The sequence below is a fragment of the Nomascus leucogenys genome, chromosome 3 (genome assembly GCF_006542625.1).
Source record: "Nomascus leucogenys isolate Asia chromosome 3, Asia_NLE_v1, whole genome shotgun sequence".
NCBI lineage: Eukaryota > Metazoa > Chordata > Mammalia > Primates > Hylobatidae > Nomascus > Nomascus leucogenys.
Window position 1 is genome coordinate 147,017,765 of NC_044383.1, and position 25,569 is coordinate 147,043,333.

Here is a 25,569-nt window from a genome sequence, read left to right on the forward strand (position 1 = left end):
GTTCTCAGTTGTGGGCAAGTTTGTCCCTCTAGGGGATTTTTGGCTGTCACAAGTAGAAGTGGGGTGACTACTCCTGGCATGTAACAGTTAGAGGCCAGGAATGCGGCTGAGCATCCGATTCTGCACAGGTTGGCCTCTTCCAAAAAAGGATTAATGAGCCCAAAATCTCAACATCGAGATTGAGAAACACCCCGCCCTCAAGGAATGTCACCCTTGAGGCCCTGGCCAGGAGGCCAGCGATGAGGCAACCCTGATCACCTGACTTCTTGTGCCCATCTCTTCTCTAGGCCACAACACATATTCAGTGCTCTGCTCTATGCTACAAACGATGCGATTACACCTCCATGCCATCAGTGAGCACCCAGTGCAGTTATGAAGAGAGGACTGTAATCATTGTCATGGAATGCAATTACGCATCTAGAAAGAGTGACTGTTTTATGAAGGATGAATGGGGTGATGGGAGAGCGTCAAGAAAGCAGAGGCCGGAGGCAGATGCTAGAAATGGACTCACAGGCATAGAAATGGTTCCTATGCAGGCTACCCACACAAGAGGCCGAAGAATCTGCTCACCATCCGCCTTGCAACCTGCCCTTCCCCCAGCAGAAAAGAGACAAGAAAAGAAATGAGCCCGATGACTTACTCCTGGGAGGCAGGACACAGTCTGAGATGATTGCATTGATTGTCTGCTGATGGCTGCAGTATCCTGGGAAGAAGATGTGCTTGCATAGACAGATAGTTCTTTAAAATTTCATCCGCCTCGGTTAACCTCTACCCACAGAAGACTGACAGCTTACGAGGAGCCCATGGAGATGGGCAAGAGACCAAATTTCACTCTAGGATCAATTCAAGTCTCCCATTCTCATTTCAGAGTTCATCTAAGATAAGCACTGGCAGGGTCTTTGCAGATAATAATCTGCCTTTAAACTCAGTGGTGGATTTGTGGAAAGTCCACTGAAGAACAGAAAGCCTCTGACTCCATCCACCCACCGCCTTGGGAACTCTGAGAGCAGCCACCACAGGTATCCTTGAGAGCAGCTGCTCAGTCAAGTTCAATCCTTGGTTAAACATTGGTTTTGAGAAGAGTTCATCTTTAATTTAATGTATGTACTGCATTGTCACTCAGATGGTTTTAATCACAAGGCCCTTTCCCTTCTCCCACCACCTCTGGCTAAACCACAATAAAAACAACACTCCCTGAAAACTATAGTAGCTTGTCTTATAAAGTACTGCTGTTAGTTTTTCTCCAAGTTCTAAAATACTATCCTTTCTTGCAGTAATTTTGCTGCTTTTAACAACTGGGATGAAAGGCATGCAAAGGTCTACACAGTAGAGATTTGTTCATTATTTGAAAATATTAGCTTGGGGCCAGGCCAGCCGCAGTGGCTCACATCTGTAATCCTAGCACTTTGGGAGGCCACACTGGGCAGATTGCTTGAGGTCAGGAGTTCAAGACCAGCCTGGCCAACATAGAGAAACCCTGTCTCTACTAAAAATACACACACAAAAAAATTAGCCAGGTGTGGTGGCGCACCCCTATAGTCCCAGCTACTCAGGAGGCTGAGGCAGGAGAATTGCTTGAAACCGGGAGGCAGAGGTTGCAGTGAGCCGAGACTGCACCATTGCACTCCAGCCTGGGCAACAAGAACAAAACTCTGTCTCAAAAAAAAAAAAAAGAAAAGAAAAATATTAGCTGGGCATGGTAGCACACACCTGTAGTCCCAGCTACTTGGGAAGCTGAAGCAGGAGGATTGCTTGAGCCCAGGAATTCAAGGCCGGCTTGAGCAACAAAGTAAGACTGGCCTCTTAAAAGCAAGCCCAGTCTCACTTTTAACATTTTAAACACAACTGAAAAATAAATTTACTACACATCTGTTATGTGCCAGGTTCTGCACTGGGCATGGGAGATAGACTGTGGAATATGCCGTGGCAAGGTGTGAATGAAGGTACAGGGGAAAGCAGAGCCCAGATGCTCTGGGTTCACATCTCAGCTCTACTCCTTCTTATGACCTAGCTGAGTTGCTTCATCTCCCTCATCTTTACTTTCTCTCTCTGTAAAATGGAGCATGATGAGAGTTGTCCCATGCTAGCTTTGTTATGAGGCTTTTAAAATGAGTTAATAAATGTGAAGTCCATGTACTGGCACATAGGAGGCCCTCAGTGAAGGCAGGCTGTCATCATTCTCCCATATCCTGTAGGTCAGCCAGTCACCTCAGTGTCTCTAATGACCTCTGCAGGTTACCTGGCATATCCTAGACTGAGGCATCATCTCCTACAGGAATTTTTTTTTCTTCTATAAAAAAACAAAACGGGATACATGTGCAGAATGTGCAGATTTGTTACATAGGTATGCACCTCCTGACCCATCCTCTAAGTTCCCTCCCCTCACCCCACTCTCCAGCAGGCCCTGGTGTGTGTTGTTCCCCTCTCCTTACAGGAATTTTAGTGTCTGGCTTCAAACTACCATAAAATTCAAAATGCACCTCTCGTCTTGGAGGATCCCACACAGAAATGACCATGAAGTAGTTATGATGTTTAACCTAAAGAGAGCAGAGATGCCCGTGCCAACCAGAGTTATTGGGAACAGCTTCATGCTGATATCATCTGAGTTTAAAATAACCAAGAAAAAGAAGAACTTGCTAAATGTTTTCTCCCAAGGTCAGCCAAGCAGAGGAGTGTGGTTTCCAGAGGAACTTTGTCATGTTGCCCATATAATTTCCAGGCTGACGGTGGAACTTCAGTGGGGGAAAATAATTCTACTAAGAAGAGTTTCATGACATCAGAAAACACAAAGAGAAAGTGCTGCAACGAGGTCTCAACACTCTTCGTGTTGGGTCTCTAGAGCCTCCACTAGTTTCTGGATGCACTGCTGTTACTATTAAGAAAGCTGTAGGGGGTTGAAACCCACTTGTTTTTATCAGAACAAGACAGAGACTTGCAGTGTATTATGGGAAATCAGTTCCAAAGGACATGAGGATATTCAGTGAACTAATGGGTATGTAATTGGACGCAGGTAGCTTTTCTTTTTTAAAATGCTATACTTTGAGTCCATGTGGGGGGAGCTGTTGTCACTGGGAAATCTATGAGTAATTCACTATGAATGGGAACCTTGAGAGATTCTCTCTCTCAGCTTGTTCTTTCAGAAAGAGAATACACAAGACTTCTCTTCCTCTGTGTCTCCAGCGTTAGAAATTCCACTCTTCCCATTTAGTTAATTAACAAATGTTTACCATCCTTATGCTCAACCAGCATGGAAGATACAAAAAACATATAAAATGGACAACAGTCAACAGCTAACCACTTGATCCCTCCCTGCCCAGCACAGTGTATGCTGTGTGTGAACAATTTATAAAATTGTTCAATGAAAGAAGTATCCTGTTTCATTAGCCAATAAATGCTTCTATTAGAAGTAATACCCCCAGGGCAGGCGCGGGGGCTCACGCCTGCAGTCCCAGCTGCTGGAGGAGGGGGACTGAGGCAGGAAGACTGCTTGAGCTTAGGAGTTAGACGTCGCAGTGAGCCATGATGGCGCCACTGCACTGCAGCCTGGGTGACAGAGCAAGACCCTGCCCACCCCGCAAAAATAGTCATACCCACATGGTTTAGGGGCTGCTTCCACATTGTCTTCCTGATAGTTCTTAAGCTTCTTTAAGGAAAAACCAGTTTCCTGTTTATTGCTGTAATACATAGTGCCTGAGACATGATACTCAACACTATTTGTTGAATAAATGAAGGAACTGGGGGTGGATAGAGGACCGATGGATGTATCATGTATGTGTGAATGGATGAAGGAATGGTGACTGAAAGGTAGGACTTAGGATCAAAGGAAGGAGTACAGCAAATTAGATCGGAGAAACAAGATAAAGACAAGCAACGAGGCCGATGGGAAATCTTTGTGGGGCAAGAGTGTGCCAAGGAAAAGCAGACAGGTTAGATGGAGTGTTCCATGATAATGTTAAAAAAAATTATACTCCTTTTAAGATAGTTCCTCTTATTCAGTCAATAGAAGAAAATGGGTATCTGCCAGTCACGGGGTTTCCCTTGTAAACCCATTTGAAAACTATAACTATTTCAGCTGTATCTTGTTTTGCTCACAGTTGCATCTGTGGGACCTGACACCTATTAAACACATAATAAACAGCTGTTGAAGAAAGAGTTCATGCTTTAAGCTTCCTCTTTCCTACAGCCTGGCAGCGACTGCAGACCTTCCCAAGCCCACGCGTGAAGCCAGATTTCAGAGTTCCAGTGCTTCCTTTCCAAACTGATTCTCACACAAAAAATAATGAATGAGTTGCCCAAGCTCTAGGAAATGTTACATGATTATTATGATTATATTTCAAAATGTGAGTGATGAAAGGTGTTTCTCCAAAGATTTAGATGTCAAACAACATTCAGAAATGTGAATGTGGGCTGGGCGCGGTGGCTCGTGCCTGTAATCCCAGCACTCTGGGAGGCCAAGGCAGGTGGATCACCTGAGGTCAGGAGTTTGAGACCAGCCTGGCCAATACAGTGAAATTCTATCTCTACTAAAAATACAAAAAAATAAAAAATAAATTAGCTGGGCGTGGTGCCACATGCTTGTGATTCCAGCTACTCGGGAGGCTGAGGCAGGAGAATCGCTTGAACCCAGGAGGGGGAGGTTGTGGTGAGCCGAGATCATGCCATTGCAGTCCAGCCTGGGCGACAGAGCAAGACTTCATCTCAAAAAAAAAAAAAAAAGAAAGAAAGAAATGTGAATGCAGCTTTGTCCCATAACCATCAGACCTCCTTTCCAGAATAAAGGAGACTGCACAAAATGTGTGACATTTACCAAACCCTCATTTGAGCATCCAATAATTTAAAACAATGGCAATGGCAGGAATTACGAAGATGACATTCTGGGTAAGTTCCTGGTTCCATCTTCCCCAGTTTCGTACCTGTTTAAAGTCTAGTGTAAGTCTGGCCTTTTGTTAAGCTGAAGCTAAAAAAGTATTGGATTAGGAAGGATTCTGCCTTCTGTTCAGTCTTCCAACAGTCTTTCTTTTTCTGATTAAGAAAAACTTCTGTCCCCAAATTTACATCTGCTTATGCTTTCAACCAGCACAGAGTATACCTGCTCTACTTCTATACTAAAGACTGACTTCTCCCTTCTTGGAGTTAAGAACCCTGAACCATGATCCATTTCTTACCATCCACCTTTGCTATCTAGGACACCCTCTCCTTCTTCCCTTGATTCGTCTGCCTCCTCTCCTATAAACCTTCTGCGGCAGGATGAAGACTCTCCCACTAGTATTCTTCTCATACTAATTGCATCTCCTTGACTGGCTGTTGCCTCCCCCTTCCTTCCAGCTGGGTGCTCATCTCTTCTTTTCGCCACCCATTTGGTGGATTTTAAACTTGAAAGCACAGACTACAACTGCTGCCTTCTTCACCAATTTCACAGCAGAGCCTTGCAGACAGTGAAATCCCAATAAAATGACGACTGACTCACCCTCTGGGTGTCACCTCTGTCAGCCTCATCCATGGGACCCTACATTTACTTTATACTCACAGCTCCACTTACCTTCCCCAGACCAAAGCTGCTAAATGTTTTAACCTCTACTCAGCATCTGAATATCAGACAGTGTTTTACGTTTATTGGGTTTGGGTTTTTTGTTGTTTCTGTTTTGGCTGTGCTTCCGAGGAAGTCTTGCTCTTTTTCCTTTGAATTCTATTCCATTAGGCTTTTTGCTGTGAAATTTTGAATCTGGAAACTCAAGAGAACCGACATCGCAGACTTTGACTTACATGCTGTCAATCTGCTTTGGAAGGTCATGTGGCAAATCTGCCCTTGAGGACCATTTTCAGGCAGGAAAAACAGTAATTTCAGCCTGGCTGCTTTTCACAATTCTTTGCAAACATCAAACACAATCCAACCGTTTCTCTGTGTACTAACATGTGCTTTTCAAAATGAGTGTCATATTCTTTTTAGTAATACTTTTCTATGTGCTATGCCCTTTAAATAGTTCTCGTCTTTAACTCCATGTAGCTTTAGTTTGTTTTGTGCCATGCTATTTTGCCCCATTTTCAGGTAACTTTTCTACCTGAATTACTTAGGACCTCTGGATTTATAGCAGATTTGATAAGACATAGATGATAGTATATTTAGATAAGGATCACGGCAAACAGAACCTCACTGAAACCACCCATTCTTCCTGCTTCCACATGGCAGGGTTGCTCGAGGTTTATAAGTAATGATTTTGGCTTTAGCAGCTGGAAGGTATGAGGGCTAAGTGACCTTCACACATGTTTATCTTAAATTATAGATAATTTTAAGAGTCAAGAATGGGATTACTACTTATCTATTTTATAAAGGCTAATTATTTGGGATGCCCATCAGAAGAATGGTATCCCTTATCAAACACTTCCTTAGACGTACTGAATAAAAGCGTCAGTTTAGCCGGTACCCGTTAAGAGGCCCACTAGGACTGTCTTTCTAAGAGATGTGTTATTTCATTCTAATTATACTTAACTTTGCTTATTACTAAGTAGATAATAATTTTCTCATTTCATATTTTTTCTGAATATCAATTTTTCTCCCCATAGAGAACATTCAGAAGATGGAATCCTTTTAACGTAGAACTCAAGATGTGCCCTGTTCTCCCTGCCCGCCTCCCATTTCCCTAAACACACACACACACACACAAACACAAACACACACATTCTCCCTTCTCTCAAGATACTTTTTTTCCAACTGAGAGTGGTTGACTAATCACAGCTGAGTTAATCCTTCCACAGTTTTGAAAAAGTCTAGCAACCCTCACCTTGAAGAGAGTGACTAGCGTGGCTAATCCATCTAAGAACAATGCACGAAAACGAAAAACGGAGAATCCTGCCAGGCAGTTAATTTGTTATTCATACTTGTTGAACTTAAGATTTTCAGCTAAATAAGTGCAGATGAGAGCAAAGACCTGTCTTTTAAATATTTAAGCTTTTAGGCAAACCTGGGCAGGCAATATCACATTTATCAGTGCGAATTCTCCAGTGCTGTCTAAAACTTTATTTCAATGATCTCACCTCCTGTAAGGAATTAATTCCCCCTTAGCTTGACCACAGGATCAATATCGTATCTTAAGAAGTGTTTAGGTTTTCTAAAAAAAGACCAGACACTGAAGACTTACATAAACATCAAAGCATTCCTTTTTTAATTCCTCGATATGGAGAAATTCATAGGCCGAAAATTAGGTAAATAGAGAGGTAATTACCAATGCCTGTTTCCTTGACAACTCCCCTCCCCCACCCCTCCTGTGATAGGGAAAAACCAAAATGAAAGTGAGGAGGGGTAGCCACAAGCCATGCTGGATTTGAGCAAACCAAAGCAAGAAGCAGAGCAGAAAGCTGCAAACTAGACACGAAATACAAATAAATCAATGTATATCGGGGCTGCATATTGTGTAGTATTTTTGTGGTTGCCATAGAAACGTCAGCGACGGAAGAACATGTTGCATGACACAAAAGAGAGCAATATGTAATAGGCACATTCCCCCCCCCCACCACCCCCCGCCCAGCTTCGTCTACAGCAGAGAAAATGCCTTAGCCCCGGGAGGGGGCTGGGTGGGTGGGTAAATGAAGCCAGGAACAGCAGCTTGAAATCACAGCCCAGAAAGGGACGCTCACCCGGCCCAGCACAAAGCGAGGGTCCTTTTGTACCAGCAGAGCCTCTCCTCGCCTCCCTCCAGGCGCCCCCTGCACCTTTCCCCCGCCCGCCTTGCACTCCCCCTCCCCCGGAGCCTACCCCTTCCAGAGGTCCTAAGGAAATGCAGCCCAGGAGAGAAAAATATGATAGGAAGAGGAATGCAAACATCAGCCACACCCAGCGGGGAAGGTGCCTGCGAACGGCACCGGGAGCACATACCTCCTTCCTGGCAGCCTTTGGCACATGGACTTAGAAACCAGAAGCTGAGACGGGGCCGGCTGGGTTCAGAAATTGCCACTAGTTTATAAGAGCTGTAAGTCAGCCAACACTGGAAAGAAAAAGCGAGACTCCACCCATGGGGTGGACCCTTCAGGAAGAAAAAAAAAAAAAGTGGTCCTCAGCTGACGTCTCTCCCCACCCATGTCACTTCCTTTTAAAGCTACAAGTTAGCAGTTGCCGAGAGAGAAGAGCGAGCTGGTGTAATATGAGTCACTCCCTTCCCCTTCCAATTAGTGTAAGGCAGTGCTTCAGTTGGCTTCACGTTTGAAATCGCTTTTGAAATCTGGCTCGGGAAGCTGCCAGGATAAAAAAAAAAAAAAGCCCCCTAGAAGTGGCCTTGCTTTCTCTCCCCTTTCTCCCAAATCCTGTTGCATCCCTGCGCCCTAACGGCTCCTCCAACCTCAACCCAGACTCCGGCTCCCGTCTGTGTTGCAACCTGGAAATTGTCCTCAGTTGGCTCATTTTTAATTCAGCAAGCATAGGATCAATATCCCCACCCTCAAAACTCTCCCCTCACCTCTCTTCGGTCCGCTGTGCTGGAAGGAGATTGTGTTGCACTCAGAAGAGTCCAAAAGCATCTTAAACAAAATAAGCCTCAGCACTCAAGGGATTGAGATGTTAAGAACTGGGATGAAAGAAGCTTGGAGGTCGATTGATGTATTTTCTGTTTTCAAACCCTGGCACCATGGTTGATTACCACTGCACAGACGTGCACAGGCATGCACACACACACTGTCGCATGATCACATGCACGTGGCATTTACACAGGTGTATTAGAGAGGGTCTGGGCAGACCTTTATAGTAAAATAGTGTCACAATTTTAAAAAAGGGTGGGCTGTTGAAAGTCCAGAAATGCCAGGATCTAGAAAATTATTTCAATTTCAAAATACTGAGGTGTATTCCTTTCAAATGTCCACTATTACAGCCATTGTCAAAATAATATTTAACTATTTACTTGACTCCTGGGTTAACCCTGTTCTTTAGATGTTTATAATCTATAAAGGAAAAATACATGTGCTCACAAATAGCCTGAGCACATTGCAGAATTACTAAGAGCTGTGCAAGTGTCAAAACCAGTGTGTCATGAAGACAGAATAGAAAGTGCTTTTTTGATCGCGATGGGGGAAGGCATTGATCATTCAGGAAACAGGGTTTGGAGTGGGTCCTATGGGAGGTGGCATTTTTCTTGTCTGTGATGAGAGAGAGGGAGAGTGAAGCAGAATGGGGTGGAAGAGGAAGGATATGTGAGGCAAAAAAAAAAAGGGATCAGAACAGAAACCCATTTGTGGCAATAATTTGTTTCAATATCCATGTGAAAATAAATTTGACCACAGAGTAATGCTTATAAAAGATGTTTATAAAAAGTTCCTTGTAGTCATCATCTCTCATAACTTTTCGAACTATGTTTTACGACCCATGTGCTTCTAGGTTTGGTGGAAACTTGAGTTTTTCAAAGTGTTTTTCAAGTAGAGTTACACTGTTTTTCACGGTTGAATTCTGAATGGTAATTTATTTCAAAACCTACAAATTGCATAAATTCCTGCCAATATTATAAGTACAGTCAGTGATTTCAGTGGAAACGATAGGAAATTTAAAATTTGGACAATTGTAACTTTTATCCTGATCTCAGTACTTTAACATCCTCATTCCATTATTACATTACAATTATTATTATGCTTATTATCGCTAACGCTTTGGCTATCTAGACAATGTCGCTCAGCCTCAGTTATCTCAGATATAGCCGAGAAATATGGGAGAAAAAGTTACCATTTCTAAAAATTTAGCATAGAAATTCAAAATTCATGGATTAAATCCTATGCTTTTTTTTTTTTTTTTTTTTTTTTTTTGAGACAGAGTCTTGCTCTGTTGCCCAGGCTGGAGTGCAATGATACGATCTCGGCTCACTGCAACCTCCACCTCCTGTGCTCAAGCAATTCTCGTGCCGCAGCCTCCCAAATAGCTGGGATTACAGGCATACACTACCACACCCAGCTGATTTTTTGTGTTTTTGGTTGAGATGAGTTTTCACCATGTTGGCCAGGCTGGTCTCTAACTCCTGACCTCAGGTGATCCGCCTCCACCTCCCAAAGTGCTGTGATTACAGGCCGGGAGCCACCACGCCCGGCCCTATACACATTATTGAGTGCCATTTAGAGTCTATCCTTACATGCCCTTATTTAGCTATTTCTATCTATACAAGGAATCGTGAATATTTCCAGGTCACAACGTAACAATTCAGTTCAATGAATGTTTACTGAGCATCCATGTTAGCTGCTGAAGATACAAAAACACAGATAAGACATGGAAATCGCCCAAAAGTGCTCAAAGTCTTAGAAGGGAAAGCGAAATGTAAACAGTGAAGACACAATGGAGGCGATGATTGACATTTGCACAAGGTTCAGAGGTGGTTCGAGAATGGGAAAAGGAGAGGGAGGATACAGCTACATAGTTTCTTAGCTAACAGTGGACTCTAAAAGGGGTGGGGGTGGACAGTATACTCATCGGTGAGATGGTAAGAAATAAATACTGGCAGTTGGAGAGAGTAGAAACAAATTGGAAAGGAGACACAAATCATAAACTGGTAACCTAAAAAAGATATATAAGTGGTCCGTAAACAAAGAGGCAACCTTACATAAAAATCCAAATCACGAAGTAAGGATGTTATTTCTTTGCCTAGTCACTTGTCCAACACTCAAAAAGCTAGAACGTGCAGTGCAGAGAATGCAATGCCATGGGTTCTCTCTTCTGCTGGTGATGGCAAATTGATACAATCTCTGGAATTCAATTAAACAAGATTTTTCATGAGCCTTTAAAATGTTCATACCCCGAAATCCAATAATTCAACTCAGAATAATTTATACCAAGGACATAAGCAGAGATAAATTCAAAGATTTGGGAACATGTATATTCATCAGAGCCATTTATAATAGTAAAGTCTGGAAACCATCTGAGTGTTCGAAGCAGCAGGTTAGCTATGGAAATGATGTAATATTCATATGATGAAACACTCTACAAAAAATTAAAATTCTATTTTTGAAAGACCTAGGGAAATTCATGGTGTCCTAAGTGTAAAGGGAACTAAGCTATATATCAATTATGGTCCCCTTTTCATGATTCTATAAATATATATTACAGTGTGTGTAGTGGGCTGAATAAGTGTCCCCACAAATTCATGTTCACCCAGAACCTCACAATATGAAGTTGTTTAGAAACAGAGTCTTTGCAGATGTTTAATCAGCTGAGATGAAGTCATTCTGGATTAGGATGGGCTATAGACCCAATACCTGGTGTCCTTATAAAAAGAGGAGAGGATGCAGAAAGACACACACATAGAATAAGGCCATGTGATGGCAGAGGCAGAGATGGGAATGATGTGTCTATGAATCAAAGATTGCTGGCAAACACCAGAAACCAGGAGAGACACATGGAACAGACTCTCTGAGAGCCTCCAGAAGGACCCAACCCTGCTGATGCCTTAATTTTAGATTCCTGGCCTCGTGAACTGTGAGAGAATAAATTTCTGTTGTTTTAAGGCACACAGTTTGTGGTAATTTGTGATGGCAGCTCTGGGAAACTTAATGCAGTGCGTTAAAAGATCATGAAACTGTTAATAATCATTACTTCTGGAGAGTGAGACTGAGGATGATTTTTATTTGCTTCTTTATATGTGATTGCACTTTGGAGAACTTTCTACAATGGATGAACATGTGTGACTTTCACAGTATTAAGATTAGGACTAAAAACCGAATAACCCAGGGTTTCTGAAACTGTTTCTGCAGTTTAGAACAGACATAAAAAATAATCAGTGATGCTTATGACATGGTGAGTCCTGAGGAGTAACATATTCTCAAAGCCCAGTGAGAGGTAGAATTCTGCATATCTCAGAAACTTCTTTAAACCTAAGTTTTGCTACTTAAAATGATGGCTATCACTTATCTGAAATGTGAACTTACACACTATGTATTAACTGTTGTGCTAGATAGTAGAGTCACTGATGGCATTGTTACAAATTGCCCATTCTGTTAGCACAACGTTACTACACATTAACAATATTTTTGCTTTATTTCCATTTGCCTCGTGTTGTGAACATTGATACAATATCCACACAAACCTATACACTGAGTTTAAAAATGTTCTCAAGTTATAAAATATGAAGATATAGATTTGCAACTATGATGACCTCATTATGTGCTACATTGGAAATTGTGGCTGCTTAGAGGAGACAAAGGAAAATTGTAAATGCTAAAGTTAATTTGATATTTGGGGTCTATAATCTTATATTTAATAGTTATATATGTCAATAAAAACTCAACCAAGTTTTTTAAATGTCATATGTTTTTATGACCAACAAACTCTTAAGGCTTTCTTGTTATTATTACAATCATTTCAAGTACAATCAAAGAGATGTAACATTAATATCATTGGGGAAAGTGCAGAGGAACTAAGGAAAATTTCCTCCTTTGCCAACAATGCTTATGACCTAAGTTATTCCCGTAAGATGGATGTATTTACAGAACCTTCAGTTCTGTTGATTAGCTCTCAATGAAGCTTAACACTGAATTTTATGCTAAAAATTGTTCTTGATATTTACTTAGCTTTTTTCTCTTATTGACATCTTCAGGTCAATTCAGCCTGGCTGAGATGACCCCAGAAAGCCATCCACTACCCTGTCCTGAATTCAGGCAACGAGCAACTTGAAATCATACGATGCAGAAGCAAATCTACCACAACAGAAGGAACTGAATTCAAATCAATTAATGCATAACTAATTGGTAACAAATTGAAAAAGATACCAGTTTCACAACCTGATTTTAAAAGACAAGGTAATATGATGCCAATACTGAAACCTTGTATTCTTCATAGCCAAGTGACAGTAGAGCACATCAGTTCAAGTGGTATTTAACTTGGGATGATTTTTACTGTCATGGCATGGTATGTGATTTTTAGAACAATTTTCATAAGCATGCGTTACTTTTACAAACAGAAAATTAAAGCTATATTTGTACCAGCCTGGGCAACATGGCCAAACCCTGTCTTTACAAAAAACACAAAAATTAGCCAACCATGGTGGTGCATGTCTGTAGTCCCAGCTACTTGGGGGACCGAGGCAGGAGGATCACCTGAGCCCTGGAGGTCGAGCCTACAGTGAGCTGTGTTCATGCCACAGCACTCCAGCCTGGCTGACAAAGTAAGACCCTGTTTCAAAAAAAGAAAAAGCTGTATTTATTTTCTAAAATAAGCATTTATTGTTATCCATTGTTGACGTAATGCTTTTCTTTATTTGGTAGCTGTTATAGCTTACAGCATGATGGCACCTTGGAGGGTGGCCTAATTGGAGTGTGACCCTGAGCGAGCAGCATCAGTATCGCCTAGGAGCTTGTTGGAAATGCAGAGTCTCAGGCCCCACCCCAGGCCTGGTGAATCACACACTGCATTTTCACAACATCCCCAGAAGATTCACTAAAGTTTGAGAAGTACTTGTGTCAATCCAAATCCCTCGTTTAACAGAGGATGGATCAGAGCCAGGGAAGCTGGGTTTGCCTGTCCAGGGTCACACAAGTAACAGGAAGCAGCACTGAACCAGACTCAGTGTTTAATGATTCTCACCACAGAATTCTTTCCACTATATTCCCTAGGATTTCAGATCCAAAGGCAAGGCCGAAACAAAATTCTATTAACATGAAAGAGTAAAAAGAGAACTTCTACTTAAACTCATGATCATTCTACAAAGTGTCATTAAAAGTCCATCTGTAGTACATGCGTTTTGAGTTTATACAGACAGAGTCAGTTTTACACCCAAAAAATAGCACTGAAATTAGGCAACTATCAGACAAAAGTTGGCAGAAGGTATAGGAGATCTTTTCTCCATGATCGCTCATTTTATCTTGGTTTAAAGCCAAAGCTATGTCTAGTTCAATGAAACTTAGCTTCCAGATTGATTTGCAAGAGAGGCAGCAGAAGAGAAAAGGATCCCAGCTGGCCTCCGTGTCTCTGCTCTTGCCCCCTCCAGTCTGCTTCTCACCCACAGCCTTTGCAAAAATGAGTTTTGCAAAACAAAAATGAGAACATGCTGCTCTCCTCTCTGAATTTGGGTACCCCGAGAGTCCCCTGTATTCTTATTATAAATTCTACCATTAAGCTAGCTTTGTCATTTGCAACCAGAGTCCTAATTCTTAAGCTTTTGGAGACTCACCTTCCTTATACACAAAATTCATGGGTCTAGTTGTGATGTTCAAATGAGACAGAATGTGTGAAGCACCAGAAATAATGTAGAACCTCAAAAAATGACCACTCTTTCCTCCTCCCTTCACTCCATCCATTAATATACAGGTAACTTTCAGATCTATATTTCCAGTTGGCATTTTTTTCCTAAACCTCAAACAGTTATCCAATAACCTGGTAAATATCTTCTTTATCTGTCCTAAAGGAAGCTCAAATTGAACAAGTCCAAAAACAAATCTTTTGGCCCCAATTTGGCCAGTTCTCTGGAGTCCAATTTCCCAACTTTCTAGTTCCACACTTTGGTGCAACTGATGACTTTGAAGTTATCTTTTATTCTTCCCCGTTCCTCTTGCTTCTTCCCCCCCCCACCAACCCCTAAAGCATCCTATTAATTCTCTTCCCTCACAGCCCTCGAAGCATCCTGTTAATTCTCTTCTCAAAGATATTTCTCCACAGTCCTCTCCTCTCACCACCACTGCTCCTGGGTTAGTACAGGGCCCCTCTACTCTTGAATGACTTCAAAGAAACCTCTTCTTCTAACTTTTCATTTCAGGAGAAAAGTCAAATTCTTTAGAGTGACATGCAAGACGTTTCATGATCCGGCTCTCTCTCTCTCTCTCTCTCTAGTTTCATCTCTTATCTCTTTCCATACTGTCTGAGTCTGTTTTTCACTGCTATAACCAGTTACTACAGACTGGATCATTTATAAAGAACAGGGATTTACTTGGCTCACAGTTCTAGAGACTGCGAAGTCCAACAGTATTGCATTGCATCTGGGAGAGTAAACCCGTGGCAGACGGCATCACATTGTGAGGAAGCACGCACGAGAGACAGAGAGAAAATGAGGACCAAACTTACCCTTTTATCAGGATCCCACTCCCATGATAGCAAACCCACTCCCCCAAAACAGCATTAATCCATTTGTGAGACTACAGCCCTCATGACCTAATCACCTCTTCAAGGTCCCACCTTCCAGTTCTGTTACATTGCCAGTTAAATGTCAACATGAATTTTGGTGGGAATGTTCTTCACATCACAGCACATACTTTTCCAAGGACCACCCTTACCTCATCAATTAGCTAACCTCCCATAGCCTTTAAGACTAGCTTACCATCCCCTCCAGGAAGCCATCAGCCCAACTCCTGTCAGAGATAGGGTTGCCTTGTATTAATCTCTATTAATGCATTTCACACAATAGAATTGAATTGATTGTTCTTATATGTTTATTCCCTACTAGTTTGTGAGGGCAAGATACTTGTTTTCAAAGATCTGGAACAATAGAGTCCAATAAATGCTGACTGAATGAGTGAACATTATCGCTTGCATCTTTTTTTTTTTTTTGGTGAAACAGGGCCTTTCTTTGCTGCCCAGGTTGGAGTGCAGTGGCATAATCATGGTTCACTGCAGCCTTAATTTCCTCGGCTCAAGCAATCGTCCCTCCTCAGCCTCCTGAGTAGCTGGGACTGCAAATGTGAGCCAACATGCCTGGCTAATTTTTAAATTTTTTTTGTGGAGACAAGGTCTCACCATGTTGCCCAGTCATGTATCGAACTCCCGGGCTCAAGTGATCCTGCTGCCTTTGCCTCCCAAATTGCTGGGATTACAGGTGTGAGCCACTGCACCCAGCTGTGTCACCTTTTACCACGGGCAGTTGGGACATTCTGTTTCCACTCCTATAACTCAAATGAGTTTCTTTTAGACATCACTTTTATTCTTGGTTTTTATACATTATACATACATTTAAGAAAAAGTTTTAAGTCTCCATAAAATCATCTTTCTCCTTTTTCTTTAACACATTCTTTTCTAGTCTTTGTTTATATGCATGCATATTTTATTTAGCTATAATCGTAGTGGATATAGAAAATTGTTACCATATTTTTACCTAGCACAACCTAAACATAATAACTTATCAGAATTGTCCTAATTATCTTCTCGATGTTTTTCAAGTATTCTACCTACTTAGCATGTAGTATTTTTCTTAATTGCCCTCCTGTGGGATATTGTGGGCGACCAGCCTTCACCTACTGTGGCTCATTCTTCAATGGCACTTGCTTCTATGTAATGGGCACTAAGCACTTTGTGTCAGATATATTTTTTTCTATTTTATAAATGAGGACCTGAAGCTTAACTTTGTTTAGTCAATTCCTCCAGGTTAGCTAGTAAATATCAGAGGCAAGATTTCAAGTCAAGTGTGCCTAACTCAGAAGATCATATTCTTTACCTCTATAGTATACCACCATGACAACACACACATTTTTCTTCTTTTGGCTAAATTTCTAAGATGAAGTCCCAGAAGAAGATGGTTTTGTGACTAACTACATGCACTACTGAATGTACCAATACTCGTCGCCACTTTACTAATGCCTTAAAAATGTTTTGAAAATTTTATAATTTTTATGAATATCAATTTTAATTTTTGTACCTTACATGTGAAGTTTAAGGTCTTTCAAAGTGTTTATCTATCTTATCATTTACATTTATTCTTGTGTAAAACCTATTCTTATTATTTATTTATTTATTTATTTATTGGAGACGGAGTCTCACTCTGTCACCCAAGCTAGAGTACAGTGGTGTGATCTCGGCTCACTGCAACCTCCACCTCCTAGCTTCAAGCAATTCTCCTGCCTCAGCCTCCCAAGTAGCTGGGATTACAGGCCCTTGGCAACATGTGTGGCTAATTTTTATATTTTGAGTAGAGACAGGGTTTCACCATGTTGGCCAGGCTAGTTGTGAACTCCTGACCTCAAGTGATCCACCCACCTTGGCCTCCCAAAGTGCTGGGATGACAGGCGCAAGCCACAGCACCCAGCCACCAGCAAACATTAGAAAAGATGGTCAGTCTCACTTGAACACATCCATCAGAATGATTCAAATACAAAAGATGAAAAACACCAGCTGTGGCAGGAATATGAAGCAACTGGAGTTCACATTTCTGGAGCAAAGAAAAGGAATGCAACTGATACAGGAAAGTCATGCAATGGGTTCTCCTAAAGTTGAAGATAGGCATACCTGTGACCTGGCACTTCCACATTTAAGCACACACCATTATAAACAGCACTGGGCCGGGCTCTATGGCTGACGCCTGTCATCCCAGTACTTTGGGAGGCCAAAGCGGGCAGATGACTTGAGGTCAGGAGTTCAAGACCAGCCTGGCCAACATGGCAAAAACCCATCTCTACTAAAAATACAAAAAAATTAGCAGGCATCGTGGCGCACGCCTGTAATCCCAGCTACTCGGGAGGCTGACGCAGGAGAATCGCTTGAACCCAGGAAGCAGAGGTTGTGGTAAGCTGAGATCGTGCCACTGCACTCCAGCCTGGGCGACAGAGTGCAAACAATTGCAAAAAAACTGATATTCATAAAAACTACAGCAAGTAAATAAATTGTGGTATGCTTATGCTGTAAGATACTACTCAGCAATGAAAATGAATGGAACTCAGCTAAATGCAACAACATGAAAAAATATCACAAATATAATTTGGACCCCAAAATTATCACTCTACGATTCCAAGAGAAGTTTAAAACTTCTATGTGTCGAGATAGTGTTACAAATCTTTGTGGTTACCTTTGGAGATGCAGGTGGGGTGGGGAGTGGGAGGGGTAGGAAGGGGACTTCGGAGGTGCTGGTAATATTCTGCTTCTTGTTTGGGGTCGTCATCACATGGCTGTATGCGCTTTGGGGAAATTCATTGATACGTGTACACTTATGGTCTGTGCCCTTTTTTGTATTCATGTGATTTCAATTAAAAAGCTAAAAAGAAAAATTATTCACTCCAACTTCTCCATCTGTTGTCCAAGACAAAACTCTAGATCTCCCTCCAAAACAACAGATTTTAGTCTCTCCCAGTCCTATACTAATTTTAAAATATATTTCTCTTTATTTAGGTTACCCAGGAATGAAGTTGATTCTAGCTTTGGTTTCTGAAAAGGGCTTCAGAAACACTATCATAGGTAAGCCTGGCCTATGTGATATGATTGGCATACACTATAATAGTTTCCATTTGTTGAGACAACCTTTACCATTATTCTGGGTTTTTTTTTTACTTGGGTCTGTTTTGACACCTTTCCTTATTATAACAACATGTCATATAATTTAGCATTCTTTTTAACAGTAAAAATATATTTTATCATGCCTCTGCTACTTGATACTAACCCTCTGAAGACAGCTTGATAAACATTGCCAAGAACTACTTACATAATTCATAATTCAGTTTGATTCTAGAAAGAGGTCTCATCCTATATGAATGTAACTTGCCTAAAAAGAACACTGGCTGGAGTATTGCTTTGAGTACAGCCTGATCTTGTAGTATCTTTGTGGAAACAGTCAAGTATCTTGCATGAGCAGAGGTTTCATACAGAAATTCCTACTTGATTTCTAAACATTCGCAACATTGAGTAACATTCATTAAGGCAAAAGTAAACCTTTAAGGAAAATGAATTTCTTTCTTTCTTTTTCTTTTTTTTTAGATGAAATCTCACTGCAGTCTCCAACTCCTGAGTTCAAGCGATCCTGCCACCTCAGCCTCCCGAGGAGTTGGGATGACAGGCACACGCCACCACGCCCGGCTAACCACACCTGGCTAATTTTTCTAGTGTTTTGTTGTTGTTGTTGTTTTGTAGAGAAAAGATCTTGCTATTTTGCCCAGGCTGGTCTCGAACTCCTGGGCTCAATCGATCCCCCCCACCTCTGCCTCCCAAAGTGCTAGAATTAGAGGCATGAGCCACCACACCTGGCCTGAATTTCTTTCTTTCTTGGGACAATTGTTATCTTGTTTTCTTAGAACCCAGCATCTAGGAAATGGGAAGATGTTTGTCTAAGTGCATAAACTTAGTTAAGAAATGAATAAGTTCTGCAGACCTAATGTACGGCATGGTGACTACAGTTAATTATGCATTCTATACTCGAAATTTGCTGAGAGTAGCTCTGAAGCATTCTCACCACAAAAATAGGAATTATGTGAGGTGATGGATATATTAATTAACTTGGTTGTGGTAAGCCTTTTAAAATGTATTCATATATCAAATTTTTATTTGTCAATTATGCCTCAATAAAGCTGAAAAACAACACAAAAACCTAGCAGTCGGCTTACATCCCAAAGAATTAAATCCCAAAGAATGAGCGTGTCTGCAGTTTATTGTATACTCACCCTGTTCCGGGAAGAACAAACAGAAACATATGCCAAGTATATTGCATACGTATTTCATTTGTTTCTGTGTTTCACAAAGCTATGCTTTGATATAGCATCACTGATTTATGGAAGAGGAAACAGGCTCAGAGAGGCTGAGAACTTCCTTCAAGGGGAAGCAGAACTGGACCTAACTCCAGGGCAGTTAGGCCCTAACCCTAAGAAGTTCTCAGAGAGGCTGAGAATTCCTACAAGGGTAAGTAGAGCTGGACCTAACACTGGGGAAGTTAGACTGTTAAAGCCTGTTGCCTCAGGCACCATGTTCCCTTCCCTGCTCCACCCTCTCACTAAGTAGATTCAGGGGTTTGTCTCCTTTGCCTTTTCTTTTTTGTCCAGATGCACAAGTCATTTTAGCAAGCAATCTTGATAATTTCCTCTCTTATTTCATCCCCCAACACATGACATTCCAAGGATCCTCCAGAACGAAAACTGACAACTTAAGAAAATACCTGTGACGGTCAGGCACAGGGGCTCATGCCTGTCATCTCAGCACTTTGGGAGGCTGAGGTGGGTGGATCACCTGAGGTCAGGAGTTCGAGACCAGCCTGGCTAACTTGGGAAAACGCCGTCTCTATTAAAAATACAAAAAAATTACCAGGGTTCAGTGGTGCGCACCTGTAGTTCCAGCTACTCGGGAGGCTGAGGCAGGGCAACTTCTTGAAGCTGGGAGGTAGAGGTTCCAGTGAGCCGAGATCACAGCACTGCACTCCAGCCTGGGGGACAGAGCAAGACCCTGTCTTAAAATAAATAAATAAATAAGAAAGAAAGAAAGCAAATACCTGTGGTGAGCCAAGTAACCATGCTTGTAGCCCCAGTTGCAGCAAGATTGATTTCAGTGTATTCTGTTGGTGCCTGTGGCTCCCCGTGGGTGCCTTGGCCTCTTACATGTGAATATAGAGCCACAAATCCCAAGAACAAATAGCTGTGACACTGATGACCGGCCTAGAGAAGGCTTGTCTCTGGAAAAGCCTGAGGTGGCTCAGTGGTGAGATGTCACTCTTTCCTGGGGAGTCCACCTAGCTGGAGGTACAGGGCAACCCCTCTTCCACCTGCATTTAACTGTGAGGGACAGAGGAGGCTGGTGGGGAGAAGAGTCAAAGGTTAACTTCTACAAACTATTTCACCCAGTGCCCAGGAAGGAGCAGGTGTTTCCTGCAAGCAGCTTAGTTTGCACAAGCTCATTCATTCATTCATTCATTCATTCCACACACATGTGCCTGCTGGGAGGCAGGCCCTCTTCTGGGAGCCTGGCATTCTTCAGGGAACCCAACAAAGATTCTGGGCATTGTGGAGCTTTCCTTTCTAATGAGAAGAGACTGAAAACAAAGAACAATTATAATGAAGAAATTGCCTAGTAAGTTAGACATTGATATTTATGGAAGAGTGAAAAAGAAGAGTTGGGAAGGAGTATCAGAGTCCTGGCAGGTGAGCAGTTTGGAATGTGAATAGGTCAGTGATGAGGTCAGCGCCGGCCTCACTGAGGTGAGGTCTGAGCAGCGATTTGGGGGCGGGCAGGAGCTATCTCCAGGATGCACACCTGAGCCAAGAGCATTCCGGGAGGAAGGAAGGAGCCGGGGCCACAGCTCCGCAGCAGGAGCTGGTGGGAGCACCCAGGAGGCTGCGGGAGAGGGAGTGGTCTAGAGGAAGAGTGGAAGAGTGAGGGTTCCAGAGACCACAGAGTCACGGGGGCTTTGCAGGATGGGGCAAGGACCTTGGGCTTTTACACCGAGTAACATGGGGACCTGCTGCAGGGCAATGGGCTGAAAAGTGACATGGCATGATAAATGTTTTAAAAGAGTCATTCTGGCTGGCATGTTGAGAAAAAAACCATGTGAGGCACAGGACAATGCAGGGAAAGGAATGGGAGGTGGCTGCAGTGACCAGCAGGAGGCACTATTGGTGTAGCCCGGGAGGACCAAGGACCTCCTGGCAGATTGGATATGGGGTGTGAGAAGAACAGAGTCAAGGCTGAGTGCAAGGCTTGTGGGTGAGCAGCTGGGGGGACGAGACTACCTGTGAGAACGGCAAGGAATTGGGGGAACAATGAGTGTTGTTTTTGACACATTCAGGTTGAGACACCTATTCATTACCCAAGTGGCGATGGGCTGGAGGCAGCAGGAGTCTGCAGTTCAGGAGAGAGATCTAGGCTAGAGATAAACATTTTCGGATGAGTTGCACTAGATGGTATCACCACGAAACTGAAATCATCGTAGGCTTGGCCGATGAAACCCAGCATGCCCAGAGACATTTGGACTCAGACAAATAGTGAATCCTCTTTAGCATAGGTATGACTTGTGCAATTTTTACTTATTAACTAAGTAAATATTTGGGGCCATGCAATATTCGGGACATACTTATGCCATGAAACTCTTTGTCGTTGATCTGAAATTCGATGTCACTATGAATAGGAGGGCTGGATTTTTATTTGTGGATGCTGGCAGTGCTGCCTGGGGACAGAGAGCAGGCAGGGCAGAGGTCTGAGGATGGAAACCCGGGCTCTGCAGCACTCATAGGAGGGAGAAGAGAAGGAACAAAGGAAGGAGTCTGAGTGATGAATGAGGCAGAGGAAATGATCCTAGAGTAGAGCGTCTTGGATGCCTGGGTTGGGGGTAAAGAGCGTCACAGAGGAGGCAGTGATCCGCAGGCCTCCAGTCAGACAACGACTGGAGTTAACTGTCCGATTTGGCAGTGGGGAAACCACTGGGCACCCTGACAAGGCAGTTGCCTCCCAATAGCCTGAGCATTTTGGGAGCTTTGTGTTTCCTGCAGCAGGGGCCTGCAATGCTCTGAATTAGTTCATCCACACTCAATTGGTAAAAGCATTCAAGGTGACTTTCACCTTTGTGCTCACTGTAGAATCTTTTTTTTTTTTTTTTTTTTTTTTTTTTTTTTTTTTTTTTTTTTTTTTTTTCAGATAGAGTCTCACTCTGTCACCCAGGCTGGAGTACAGCGGGGCAATCTCGGCTCAGTGCAACCTCCGCCGCCTCCCAGGTTCTAGCAATTCTCCTTCCTGAGCCTCCTGAGTAGCTGGGACTACAGGTACATGCTGCCACGCCCAGCTAATTTTTTTGTATTTTAGTAGAGACGGGGTTTCACCATGTTGGCCAGGCTGGTCTCAAACTCCTGAGCTCAGGCAATCCACCTGCCTCGGCCTCCAAAGTGCTAGGATTACAGGGGTGAGCCACTGCACCTGGCTTTTTTTTTTTTTTTTGAGACAGTCTCACTCTGTCACCCAGGATGGTGTGTAGCGGCACGATCTCAGCTCACTGCAACCTCTGCCTCCTGAGTTCAAGCGATTCTCCTCCCTCAGCCTCCTGAGTAGCTGGGGTTACAGGCACAAGCCACCACCCCAGCTAATTTTTGTATTTTCAGTAGAGATGGGGTTTTGTCATGTTGGCCAGGCTGGTCTTGAACTCCTGACCTCAGGTGATCCGCCCACCTCGGCCTCCCAAAGTGCTGAGATTACAGGTGTGAGCCACCATGCCCCACCTGAATCCTTCCATCTTGAAGAGGCCCTAGGGGAACACAATCAGTGGAGTTTTCAATGGATTCACCATGAGCACCCTTCAGAAAAGGGCAGCCTTGCATACGGGTGAGGAATTGAGTAGATAAATGGTAAAATGCACTGATAAAAATAGGGAACTGGCCGTGTGAGGTGGCTCACACCTGTAATTTCATCCCTTTGGGAGGCCAAGGTGGATGCATCACTTGAGGTCAGGAGTTCAAGGCCAGCCTGGCCAACATGGTGAAACCCCATCTCTACTAGAAATACAAAAATTAGCTGGGCGTAATGGCACATGCCTGTAATCCCAGCTACTCGGGAAGCTGAGGCAGGAGAATCGCTTGAACCCGGGAAGGAGAGGTTGCAGTGACCCGAGATCACACCACTGCACTCCAGCCTGGGTGACAGAGCAAGACTAAAAAAAAAAAAAAAAAAAAAAATTAGGAAACTGACTGACAATAAAACTGGAGGAGTTTCCCACAGGGAGCAGCAGGAAGTGAGGCCCATCTGGAAACTGGAGTTTGCAAGAGCAGGGGGAGCTGGAGGTGCCCACCACCTACAACACACCAGAGCCACCTTCCAATGCTCAAATCCCACATATGTTTTTCTGGAAAAAGTAAGCATTGTTGGTACCACTTGAATCTTCTACATCTTTTAAAATATCGTTGTTTCCAGCCAGGCGCAGTGGCTCACGCCTGTAATCCCAGCACTTTGGGAGGCTGAGGTGGGCAGATCACTTGAGATGAGGAGTTCAAGACCAGCCTGGCCAACATAGCGAAACCCGTGTCTACTAAACATACAAAAAAATTAGCCGGGCATGGTGGCATGCGCCTGTAAATCCAGCTACTCGGGAGGCTGGGGCAGGAGAATTGCTTGAACCTGGGAGGCGGAGGTTGCAGTGAGCCAAGCTCTCGCCATTGCACTTCAGCCTAAGTGACAGAGTGAGACTCTGTTTCAAAAAAAGAAAAGAAAAAAAAGAAAATTAGCCTGGGAGCACATCTGTCACATCTGTACACAACTGCAAATTATCTACTTGCCTTTAAAAAAAAATGTTTACTCTCACAACGTTGTGACTAACTATAGAATCCGTGTACTTAAGTCTAAATTCATTTGGTTATCATGAGTTATCCCCCTAAAAAACTCAATGACATAACTTTGAAAAATAATTTGCATAGAGCATTATAAGCAAATTATTATATGGCTATGAAAGCTTTTTGTGTATTGCACATTTAATCAGAAAGGGATTTCTGGTTAACTATGCTGCTGGTTCTTTCAAAAAAAAAAAAATATTTGGTCAAACACAGTGACTCTCGCCTGTAATCCCAGCACTTTCGGTGGCCAAGGCAGGAGCATCGCTTGAGCCCAGGAGTTTGACACCAGCCTGAGCAACATAGTGAGAGTCTGTCTCTACAAAATAAAATGTAATTAAAAATAATTATTATTGACTTAAATGGAAAATATTACATATTTATAAATTGTGAAAACTTACTTATTCTGGTACTGAAGCTAATGTGTCTAATGTATTCTTTCCAATATTCTGTGATTTTTTTTGAAATATTATTTACTCTTTGTTATCTGCCTAGTAGTAAAGTGGTGAGGCCCTATTCCACACATTCTGTGACTCAAACTTTTCATTTCTATTAAAGCAGTGGCTATAAAACTTCAGAATACACTAGAATGCCCTGGAGGGCTTGTTAAATCACAGAATTTCTGACTCTGTAAGTTGGCAGGGGGAATTCTGAGAATTTACCTTTCTAAGTTTCCAGGTGATGTACCCGGAGAATGACTGCATTAGAGCATATTTATTAAAAAGTTCCCCACACAGGGCCAGGTGCCGTAGCTCAAGCCTGTAATCACAGTACTTTGGGAGGCCAAGGCAGGAAGATCACTTGAGCCCAAGAGTTTGAGACCAGCCTGGGCAGCATAGGGAGACCCCATCTGTACAAAAATAAAAATAAAAAACTAGCCGGGCGTGATGTTGCACACCTGTGGTCCCACCTACACAGGAGGCTGAGGCAGGAGGATCACTTGAACCAGGAGGTCGAGGCTACAGTGAGGCATGATTAAGCCACTGATCTCCAGCCTGGGTGACAGTAAGACCCTGTCTCAAAAAAAAAAAAAAATCCACACCCACAAATAAAGTTCCCCATACAGAACCACGCAGGGGCCATGAGGAACATCTGTCCCCATTTACTGCTTTACGGATGAGAAAACCATGATGCAGATAACCGTGATGAATGAATGTCAGCATCGCTCCAGGGTCCATGTCCAATCCCCCAGAATTCCAGAGGAGCTCATTGCCATTTCCATCCACTGACATTTCCCTCGTTATCTGTTCCAGGCAGAGAGGAACTAATTTTTTTTTTTAATCTCTCTTAGTCAAAAGGGAACCTATTTTTAAATATGTTTAAATTATGCAAGTTTGTTCTTTCTTTTGATAATAGGCAAAAAGGAGTTTGAATCAGGGCTAGAAGAAATAGCCTTGTAAATATCAAGGACTTTCACGTGTCTGGCTGTCCTTCTTTGAACTTGAACCTCAGCCTTGCTTCTCCATCTGAATTAGATAAGCCACACCTTTGATGCCCCATGGTCCTTTGGGAAGTTCCTCCCCACAGACCCCTGGGGAGATGCCCTGAAAAAATCCCAGCCACTCTCACACACGGCTGCTATCTTGGCCTGTATGACTTTGTCCCTCTGATTGGAGGAAGGGGCTCACCCCTGTCACCAGG

The 25,569-nt window shown here is 42.8% G+C and overlaps 1 protein-coding gene across 3 annotated transcripts in view; it reads right to left on the minus strand.

Annotated features, from left to right (window-relative positions):
* Positions 1-25,569, minus strand: part of AGPAT4 (1-acylglycerol-3-phosphate O-acyltransferase 4) — a 198,686-nt gene that overhangs the window by 144,151 nt on the left and 28,966 nt on the right. Inside the window, exon 1 of one of the 3 annotated variants that reach the window (XM_030809940.1) lies at positions 7,871-8,106. The exons of the other annotated variants lie outside the window; for them this stretch is intronic. The gene's annotated coding sequence lies outside the window, so the exon portion shown is untranslated. Of the gene's footprint in view, positions 1-7,870; positions 8,107-25,569 lie in introns of those variants that run through there. 3 annotated transcript variants of the gene reach the window in all.